This window comes from Rhea americana, unplaced genomic scaffold (assembly GCF_003343005.1).
Source record: "Rhea americana isolate MKP2758 unplaced genomic scaffold, rheAme1 scaffold_37, whole genome shotgun sequence".
Classification (NCBI taxonomy): domain Eukaryota; kingdom Metazoa; phylum Chordata; class Aves; order Rheiformes; family Rheidae; genus Rhea; species Rhea americana.
In genome coordinates this window covers 1,655,679-1,665,831 of record NW_028186501.1, presented here as the reverse complement: position 1 = coordinate 1,665,831, position 10,153 = coordinate 1,655,679, and the positions used below count along the sequence as shown (strand labels likewise).

The 10,153-nt window shown below is 45.4% G+C and overlaps 1 long non-coding RNA gene across 1 annotated transcript; it reads left to right on the top strand.

The window, feature by feature from the left end:
• The first annotated feature begins 3,304 nt into the window (after window positions 1-3,304).
• LOC146591470 (uncharacterized) lies at window positions 3,305-7,134 on the top strand. Its single transcript, XR_014896766.1, has 3 exons — window positions 3,305-3,444; window positions 5,715-5,775; window positions 6,403-7,134. It is a non-coding gene; the product is annotated as an uncharacterized LOC146591470 (long non-coding RNA).
• The last annotated feature ends 3,019 nt before the right edge of the window (window positions 7,135-10,153 follow it).

Sequence of the window (10,153 nt, the reverse complement as noted above, 5' to 3'; positions counted from 1 at the left end):
AGAGGAGACACAGAAAAGATGGCACAGCGAGATCTGAGACAACTGAGGAAGACCTGGAGGAAATTCATATTTATACAGGGAGAGCCAGCACTTAYATCCATCTTACAGGTCATACCAGGGCTAATGCACAGCAGACATCTCTGGAAATCCTCCAGAAAGGAAACTGGAGTTTGGTTTGGGAACTTCTGGTTCTAATTCCTGGAAACACAGTTTTAGATCAATTTCACAGAGGTTTGAGACTTTTTTCCAGTGGTTATACAAATCTGGGGAAAACATTCCTCTCGTTGGAATTGTCTTCTGATAGTTTAACTTCATTTAAGTGGACTGGGGTTTTGTATGGCTTTGAAACCATCTCAGAAGGAGCCTGCACGAAGTAGCCCCATCTGCGTTGTGCTCCTAAGTAACTCACAGCTAAGCAGAGAAATTGCTAAGTGCTGTTTATTCATCGTGTGCCTGTGTTTTTATTGTAGCTTGCTGTTGTGTTTTGACATGTAGAGTGGGCCCACAACTTCTGTTGGATTGGGTTTTGACCTAGCTAAAGCCCACCYGGTTTGCTACCTGCTCTTATGCATGGCTGGATCAGCTCCGTGACCCATGCAAGCYGTGCTAAGCGTCCGCACAAGACAGAGCAGCGCAGAGGCCCAAATGCTAAAGGGGGAGAAAACTTTTAACTACACAGTGAGTGAATGCTCTTCACTCCCCTCTTCAAACTCTTCAGACCCCTTTGGGTTTGCAGAGATTTGGTGCTCCGGTGTTTTGCGTTATCACCTCACCCTCCTACCAGGTGTGGGCGTTCAGCCCAAGCAGGTAAAAGGAGCGGGGGCTGGAGCTGCCCTTGGGCTGGCTGTCTTTGGGAGAGTCCTGTAGTGCTGCAGGCTGGCTGCCCGGTGCCCTGCTCGGGGAAGGGGCCTGCAACTCTGCTGTATGGCAGTGCATCTGGGCTATTGCTGCTGCTGTGGGAGCTCATCTTCAGCTCCCAGGCTGCCTCGGGTAGTGGTGTCCTGGGGGAGCATGTRTTTAATGCAGGTGGTGGCCAAAGCCTTCCTGTTCTGGTTGTGGGCTTCATGCTGGCAGTGTGGGCTCTGCTACAGGAGCTAATCTGGGTTCATCTTTTTGATATACACTTGGATAAAGGGCTGYTGCAGGCAGAGCGGCTGAGAGAGTTGTGCTCTGCAGGGTGATACTGGTGGCTGAGCTCTGTTGGCTGCTGAGGGCTCAGCTCTGTTAGTGGGGGCCTTGAGTAACTGGCTGCCTTTAAGCAGCCCCCCTGACTGTCCCAGGTTGTCTCTGCTGAACTGAGAGGCCAAATACTAGACCTAAAAGCTTAAGCCTAAAAAGTTACCTGAATTYTAGTGTTCTTAATTCTGAGTTGTCTTTCTCAGCTATTGATTCCCAGCCTACCTTACAAAGCTGGRGATATGCATTATATTTCTGATGCTCTAGCTCTTATGGTTAGCATMGTGCTGCTGCATGTAGGTATCCTGTGAGCTAGCTACTCCTCTGTATAACCTTGATGTTATTAGATCTCAATACCCTTCAGGGGCCCAGGCATGATTCTCATGTTCAGCCTCAAAAAGCTGAAATAGTCTTCTGGAGGGAAAGCCTGCCAAGGAACACAGGGCAGTGAGTCTCCTCCAAGCCAGGGAGTTTTTGAAAGCTTTGCACAAATAGCAGAAGCTGGAAATTGCTTTATGAATTTCATACAATATTCATTTTCTTACCCTAGCTCTATAGCCTGTGTTCATTTGGCACAACTGGGTTCTTGGGGCTGCAGTTCTCATTGTATCAGATGTCTGGGTTGCATAAACTATGCTTTTTGTCTGTTAATCAATGACTTCTAAGGGTGTCCTCTGTAAAGAAGTTAAGGAATATAATACACTTCTTGGCACAAATCTGTGTGCCAGTTCAAAGGAAGTGTGTGGCATGTGTGCGGTGGAAGGACTTCAGTTTTTAGGCTCTAGTAAAACTCCCTTTACACCAGGTGTAAGAAAGGTAGGCTCCACCTTTACTCCTGAGCATGTCCATCTTTGGACACTTATTGCTATTATTCCTCTTCAGAATGGGCATAAATAAGCTGATGTGTGAAAGGATGGATGAGCTCCTAGACCCTCACTCATCAGGTCCCTTTGATCCTTTGCCTTTATTCCCTGTCCCACCTTGTTGTTCTGTGTGAAGCTCTGTGGAAGTGTTTTTCCATGGAGCATTAAGAGACTGAAGCTTCCATGTGCAATGTGGATATAGGCTGATGTTTTGTGTTTGTAGAGGAAATGAATGGCAGCTGCTTGGCTGGTCTTTATATGAGCTTTCTTTTTTCCTGAATAAATGAGAGTAAGAATAGACAGACATAACTCTTTGGCCTTTCCTGACAATGAAACTTTGTCATATCTGTAATAAACTCTCTTATTTAAATGCTTCTTCCATGACCTACTTTGAAGATTTTCTTCTCTTTGGTTTATTTATTATTTTTTCCATTTCAGATTCTTCCTCTGCTACAATAATTTACAGGGGTGTGACTAATTTGACTTTTTTTCATTGTGAATTCATTTCTTATCCTGTCTTTGTGTGTTTAGCTGTAATTTGGGCAGCCTGGCTGATGTCTTATCCTTGCCCAAATTCACCTGATAGCCCTTTATTTTCCACTAGGAAAATATTCCCAGAGAACTTAGATGTTATCATCAATGCTGTTTCCTTTCTTGAGGAAGCCTTTTGCTCAATGGGATGTGTTCCCATATTTTGACGTGGCCATCGGTTTAATCCTTACCTCTCAGGTCGAAGCTGACTGCTGCAGAGCCCACAGTGATTGAGGCTGGCACAGTCCTTGGGCGGACAGTGGCATGTACAACCCTGTTTGGAGGGCTATGGCTGTGACAGCCAGGGCCCGGCAAACCTGCTGCTCTAATCCTCTCCTATTCTTGGAGGACTTTATCCACAAGGATGTGTTAAGAAGCAASAAAAGCTAGAAGAGAACTAGAATGCTCTTGAGACTGAGATCTGTGGAGCTAATTAGGGGACCTGTGTAATTGCCTCAGATCATGTGGTGGATTTTCTGTTGTGTGTATCTTCCCTCCTTAAGGAATTCTTCAACTTCTTCCTTTCCCCCCCCCCCCAAAAAAAAAAAAGAAAGAAAAGAAAGCATGAAACTCTTCTTGTTTTCATATCATCTGTCATTCTTACACATGTRAGAAGTTCCCTGCAGGGCCTGCAGTGATGTGTTCTTAACTTCTCCAGCAGCTGTGGGGAGAGTGGGATTTTTTCCCCTTTTCTGGTGTTTGCCAAATAACCACTGTTTTCTTTCGCAGAAGAGAAGAGCTAGTAAAGCTGCTGGGCAGCACAGCAAATGCCAAGGACAATGGGCATCCTTCTCTCCAGGATGAGATGTGACCCCAGCCAYAAGCAAGGAAACCATGAGTCTTCAATGCAATTAGCCCTCTCTTTGCCTAGAAGGTAGTTATACATACAGACACACACGTGTGAACAGTTCAGTCTTTTTTTGTGTATTCTTCCTGCTATGTTGTGTTGTTAAATGTGCTAAATGCCTCTAGACATACTAGTTTCCTAACCCAGTAATTTTTTACACTAGTCTTTTTGTTTCAGAACAAATGTCACATCTCCAGAGGTTATGACTGCACAGTCACTGTCTTCATAATTTGTAGCAGTCTAAGCCATGCTGCAGATTAACCAGATAGTAAGGTGCTGCTTTGTCTTGTACATGTATGTGTAGCGTCATTAACACAGTATGAATGGTGTTTTAAAATAAGACTAGAAAAGGAGTCATTGTGACTTGAATCAAACAGTGGTTTGTGCTACTGGAGAACTAAGCCTCTGGAATCTTGTGTTAAAGGCATTGCTCTTTAAAGTGTTTGTTTTGTAGGTTATCTTATGTCCAATTTCTGGGCAGAACAATGTAACCATGGACCTGAGCATGATTGATTATATTAAAAAAAGCTCAAAATGCTGATCTCATGGTGTTTTTGATCATCAGCCATAATTATCACCACCAAATTAAGACAAAGGACACTTTGGCTGTAGAAACTGGTGTCCAGCCTTCAGGGCTATGAGGGTCATCATCCTGGAAACAAAGTCAAAGCATAATATCAGACTAGAGAAAGGCAAGAGGATTCAAAAGTATTTCCTGTGCTCCAGGGAGGCTCCCGATGGCAGGCTGCTTTTTTKGGGGGGGAGGGGGAGGGYCACAARCTTGTGATGGCGGAAGAAGTTAGTAGTCAGGGCAGATGTCTGTCAAGCCAAGTATAAATATTAACGAAATAGTAAAAATGTAAGAGCYTTCTCATTAAACAGTGGTCCCATTCCAGAAACACTGACAATGGTCRTTTCCAAACAAGCAAAAATATCTCCAAAATGCAAAATGATGCTATGCAGCATTACATATTGACTGCAAGCTAGTCACGTACTATGTGCAAAGTGTGTTCACATCTTTTAAAGCACTGCTAAGACAGTAAATGCTAATGAAGGTTTGTAGCAGTGGTCACCAGGGGAAGCGCTGMACATACTTGTCTCTGCCTCCTTTCAAGCATGTATGTAACTTTGTTACTTCAAATGTGTCTTGCTTCAAGCTGATGTTTGTTCTAATCCTGCTTTAACACAGAAGATAYTGCTCTAGGAAAATGGGTTTATTTGGTCATAACTGAAGAGATTTAACCAGTGATCACAAGAGTGGTCTATGGTTTGACAYGAACCAATACAAATACCTTCAGACTCATTGCAGCCAGGTAAGACTGGATTAGAAAAACAGCTCTGGTTAAGACTGCAGATGTATATGTTATATTCAAGTGGCCCTGTGTCAAGGCTTAGTATTTTTGCACTGGCAATACTCATAAAAGAGGGAAAAATTGCATAAAATAAAAAACACCCTCCTCCCCCCCAGTCATCTCAGCTCCCCAAAAGCAGAGCAGCAGCCTGAGTCCCAGCCCAAGTGCAGGAAGATGAGCTAGGGATGAAGGTCACTAGCAGGGATCCAAAGGGGGGCTGAGGTTAGCTGACGATGYTATTGCAGCCTGTGAAACCAGGTAAGTGCTGAGCTGGAGAGGGACGTTATACTGACTTAAGGAAACATGGAGTGCTAGCTGGATTTCCTCACCACAGCAAGCTGCATTAACAGGCAAAGGCTAAATTAAGTGGGCCATACCCGAAATCTGTCAAAACTATTTTAAAAGGGTCATGATCATAGACACATTCTGATGACTGTGGGATGCTAAAGAGACTAAACTGCTGCACTGAGATTGGAGAAGAGGGAAGCAAAGAGCACTTGGAAAATCAGGCCAAAAATCAATGAAGTTAGAAGTGCCACCTCCCTGCTTCAAATCTTATTCCTCACAGTGCAAAAGGACTGCCCTTGTTAGCAAAACATCTTTTTCTGGGGGGTCAGTTGAAAGGYCAGGAGTATATAAGGCTTTTGAGTCTTAGTTCATTTTCTGCCTCTTCAAGGAGGGCTGGACATGCCTCTTTCTATAATTTGTTAATACTAGTTCTCACTATATGAATTTCCTGCATATATGTAGAGGTGAATGGATGTAAAATGTGTGCACGGCCTAACCCTGGAGCACTCTGCTACTTCACTTGAAGCTGGGTTTTGGTTTATTTGACCTGACACCTGCCAGAAAGATGAAAGGAAATGGTGGCATGCTGTTTTTCAAGGTAGCTCTACTTGGGTGTGACTTTTTTTTTTTTAACTTAGATTCCTGCTCTTTTCCAAGTGTTCCTGGATGGATGTGGAAGAGACATGTGATGGGGAAGTGGCTTTGCAGAGATGAAGCTGTAAGTAGCTGGTGTGTCTAGGGCATGTGTGGTTGCTGGGTTTGAAGATAATTGACTGTTGCAGAGCCAAAGCAGTAGAAGATGCCAGTTAGTCAAAGACAGACAGATGACAGGACAGTAGCAGCTATAGTTATAGTAATAGGCACTCTGCAGGGGACAACAAATGATTGCTCAAGGCACAAACAACAAATATAGTAACTTGGAAGGAAATAGATGTTGAGGTCATTTCTGCTACAAGTGGGACGGTGCAGACTGACTAATRGTATTTCACATTGCTATTTGCATTCAAAAAGGAACTAGCTTACAAAAACAATTAGCAAATCTGTAGTGTTCAYGAAATGAGATGGAGTATGCACAGCTGGCTCCTGTATCTCTGCCAGCACCTGACACTGCTTTGATCCTAAYGTTCTTCTAGACCCTAAATCCCAAGGAGAAATGGTGGCATAACAAGCTAATGGCCAGTTTTGCAAAGAATTTGGTCTGCTTTAAAGCTATTGGTGGTTGACCTTTGTAAGCTAGGAGCCTAAAAGGTTTTGCAGATTGGGATTAAGGACCCCAGTTTGACTTGCTTTTTTACTTCTGCCTCCTATGCAAAGGCTCATGTACTTCAATCTCTGTTCTTTATAGAGACCTACATTCAGGGTTGTCCTGGATATCTGTGCAAATCTTCCTGAAGACCAGGATGGGGACTGCAAGGACAAAAGAAGACATAAGTTGACAAAAGGAAAAGAATCAAGAAAAATCTATTGATGACCGTGGAAAGTCATGGACACTGCTGCTGGAAGTGTGACTCAGGTATCATTGCATGGCAAAATACATGTAAAACCATGTTAATTGTTTGCTATATGTAAAATACACTAGCATTCAGTAGAGGGAGCACTCTTTATCATAATGAAGGTCTCTAAGACTATTTGCTGCAGCCACAGGGAGATGATCTATTGGACAAAAACGCACACAGAACATTTCAAGGATGACATGACTATGCTGGAAAAGAAGGGGGAGCTCTAAGAGTGTCTACTTCAGAGTGTAGTATTCATAACTAACAAAGTCAAGACTCAATGATCTGATCCCTCAAAAGGTTGTCAGTACAATAGGTCAATATATGCCCTTTGACTTGCAACAGAAGATTCATATAGATTCATTGTAAAGGTCTAATGTATTTATAACTTTTTTCTTCATGTACAATGCTTCATCTGTGTCCAACTCAGAAAAAATCTGTGATAGCGAGAGACATGGGTGATATGTAGTCACATAATAAATGGATCTTGAACACTGCTTGAGGGCAAGTTCAAGAAACTCTGCATGTGGCGCCTGGTTTCTAATAGTCAAAATGTCTGCTGCAGTCTCTTGGGTTTTAAATAAATGTTTATGTCCAAATCTGTTAGTTTTAGGATCTAATTAATGGGTGGTTTTAACACCTTGGTTCTCCCTGTTCCCTCAAATCCTTTACAGCACAGGTCCCCATTTCCACAAAGAGTGGAGGCTACAGGCTTAGACTGGCAAATGTCAGCTGTGTGATGATAGCCTTTAATCTCACTGATGCAAGGTATTTGGAAGATAACAGGGTTTAACACAGCCTGACAGGCACTGTAGTAATTGTACACGGATGCATGCACCATAACACAAGCCTTGCTGCCTCCCCAAGGCCCATCTCCACATCTGTCTGGGTTGTTCTGCTGCCCGGTGAGACATGGAGCTGACAGCAGCTCTGTGCTGCTGAAAGGAGAATTGGGCCAGTGCCCCAGCCCCTCCCTGCTCCTTGTGCTCATGTGGGTCTTCTGCTTGTCTTGTGCTGGTTCTGGTGCTGTCAGTCCTTCTGGGRCCTTGCTTATCCTGCTCAACTGGCAGAAAAGTTCTTCAGAAAAGTGGCTGATTTCTACCATGTCAGTAGCCAATTTTATTTCAAAGAAGGTTCTGTAAACACCACAAGGAAGCAAAAAGTAGTAGGCAGGAAAATGTAGCTTGTGGTGGGTCAGCAAAAGGGAAGCAGAGATGTCATGCTCAGCCAGAATCTGGAGCTGATCCAGCTGAAACTTAATTCTGAAAAAAAAAAAAAAAAATCAGACAATGCTACCTAATCCAGCAGATTGCGACCCAATGCTGATGCAGGAGAAGGCTGGGAACAGCAGTTGGAGTTGATATGAGTTGACACTACTACTGTCTTTCATGCAGTCAGAACTGTAGTGGCCCATGTACTTGCATTAATACCAGTGGTTGTTTGATCATATGGTGAACTAAACTAGGTAGAAATGAGAATTTTTCTTTTTCTTTTTTTTTTTTTTTTTTTTTTAGTTTTTTTTTTTTTTGCTGGATTAGTTTTCTGTTGACTCAGCACCCTGAAGGAGCTAATCATGGGATGAGAGTCTATGCAAGAGAGAAAGCTTGGTTCAAGGACAAGCTCACAGGTGGGAGTGGGGGATTGCAGCAGCAGCAACTCTGATCTTCAACTATGTGTGAGCATAGCTTTAGAGAAGTACTTGCTAGACACTAATGACGGGCCAAATTCTGCACCCACCAGGACCATTAGGAATGCTTCTGTTGGTTTAAATAGAAGTATTACCAGAGCCATGTACAGTGTCCAATTGATTCAGTTTACTGGGATGTAAGACAAAGTTGCTTTAAAAAAAAAAAATWCAAAGCAGGCAGGCAAATGTGCTGAGGGATGCAAACTCTTAGCCACAGACAGGAGAATGTGGAAATTTTGATTCTTAATTTTTGTTTTTCATTTGATACTCTTCTACAGCTTGGGTGTATGATCCCAGCAAAGCTTGGCTGCAGTACTTCAGTGGCTGTTCTTCCCCATTGCCTGCTGCCTTGCTTCTGCCAGAAGAAAGACTCTGGGAGCTCAAACAAAAAAGAGCACAGCACAAGCAAGCCTGTGGGAGGACAAGTGCACATCTGGCATGCTGGTYACTGCCTGATAGAGGCTTAGTTTCCAGTCCTGGTGTGTGTGTGATATTGTATGTGTGACAGAGCTTTGCATTGTCTCAATTTTGTCCTCATCAGAAAATGGTCTCAACACTTACTTTCTGTGATTCTGGAAAGGTGGAGAAGTTGAGCACAAATGTTTTGAGTCCCAGATACTTTGGTCCTCTAAGGTAGTGTCCTATAAATCTAGTTACAGGTTCTTCTATATTAGCTGCAAGTGCTGGAGCACTTTTAACATAAGCAATAGCAATGTAGAATGACAAAACCAAAAAATGTGCTGCTGTGGCTTTGTACAGCGCAGAATAAAGGAGCACAATACAAATAATGTGGTGCTTCTATGGGGCTGTATGCATATGGCATAAATTACAGCTAATCAAACTGAATACTCYGCTTTTAAGATAAGCATTTAATTAGTATTACATCCACTTTGTAGAAATTGCATGGAAAAAAGATGCGGCTCACAAACCACACCTGAAATCAGTGCCTGGGCTAGGCTGTGGTGCCATGATGGAGAACAGCGTGCTTCAGACCTTGCAGCAGAGTTGGGGGGGGAGAGAGCAGGCAGTACAGGGGTAGTGCCAGGTCACCGTGCCTGGATGCGTTCACTAGAAAATGCCCATGGATTAACTTTGTACCACCAAGCTTGTGCTGGGTCGCACGCTGTCAGTATTACGTGAAGTCTGAACTTCGTGCAAGAACACATCTATCTTCCCCGAGTTTGCCAGCAGGCGTGAAGCTGGCCCCGGCCCTGCGTCACGTTTCACGGCTGGCTTGTCAGGAGCRCCGTCCCCTTGCCGTGCTCCGCTCCTGAACGAGTCTGCTGCAGGGCAGCCTGGCGGCCTCCCCTGGCTGGGGCTGGGCTCCCAGCAAGGGGGAACTCCAGGCATCGCACAGGGATCACAGGCAAACACGCGGTTCCTGGCTGCCCAGGGTGGTGCCCTGCACGGGGGCAGCCGTCGCGGGAGGCCGAGCCCCAGCTCCCGAGGCTGCGGCTAGGCTGCCGGCAGAGCTCGGCTGAGAGGAGGTGGCCGCGGGCCCGCTTACGTGAAGACTGTGTTTGCATTTCTAAATGTTGTGTCAGCCTGAGAGCGTTTCCCTTCTCTCGCTGCTGGTCAGCTGCTGTCGTCTTGGGGCCACCGACGGCCCGAGGCTGGGTCCCGCCAGAAGCGGGAAGGCGGCGACTGCTCGCTCCCCTCCCAGTGCGCTGCGCTGGGAGGCAGAGGGCTTGGTTCCCCCAGGTGCTGTTAACGTTGGGGAAATAATCTGAGCGGCAGATGCTGAAGGGAGAGCCGGCAGCGCWGCAGCGGCGAGGGAAAGGCGCGGGCAAGGGGCCGCTAGCGCGGCCGCCGCGGCGCTGCGACACGGCCGAGCCCGCGCCGCCCGGCCGGCTCGATCCGGCTCCGTCCCCTCACGGCAGCGCGGCCGCCCGCCGCGCCCCGCCCCCGCGGCC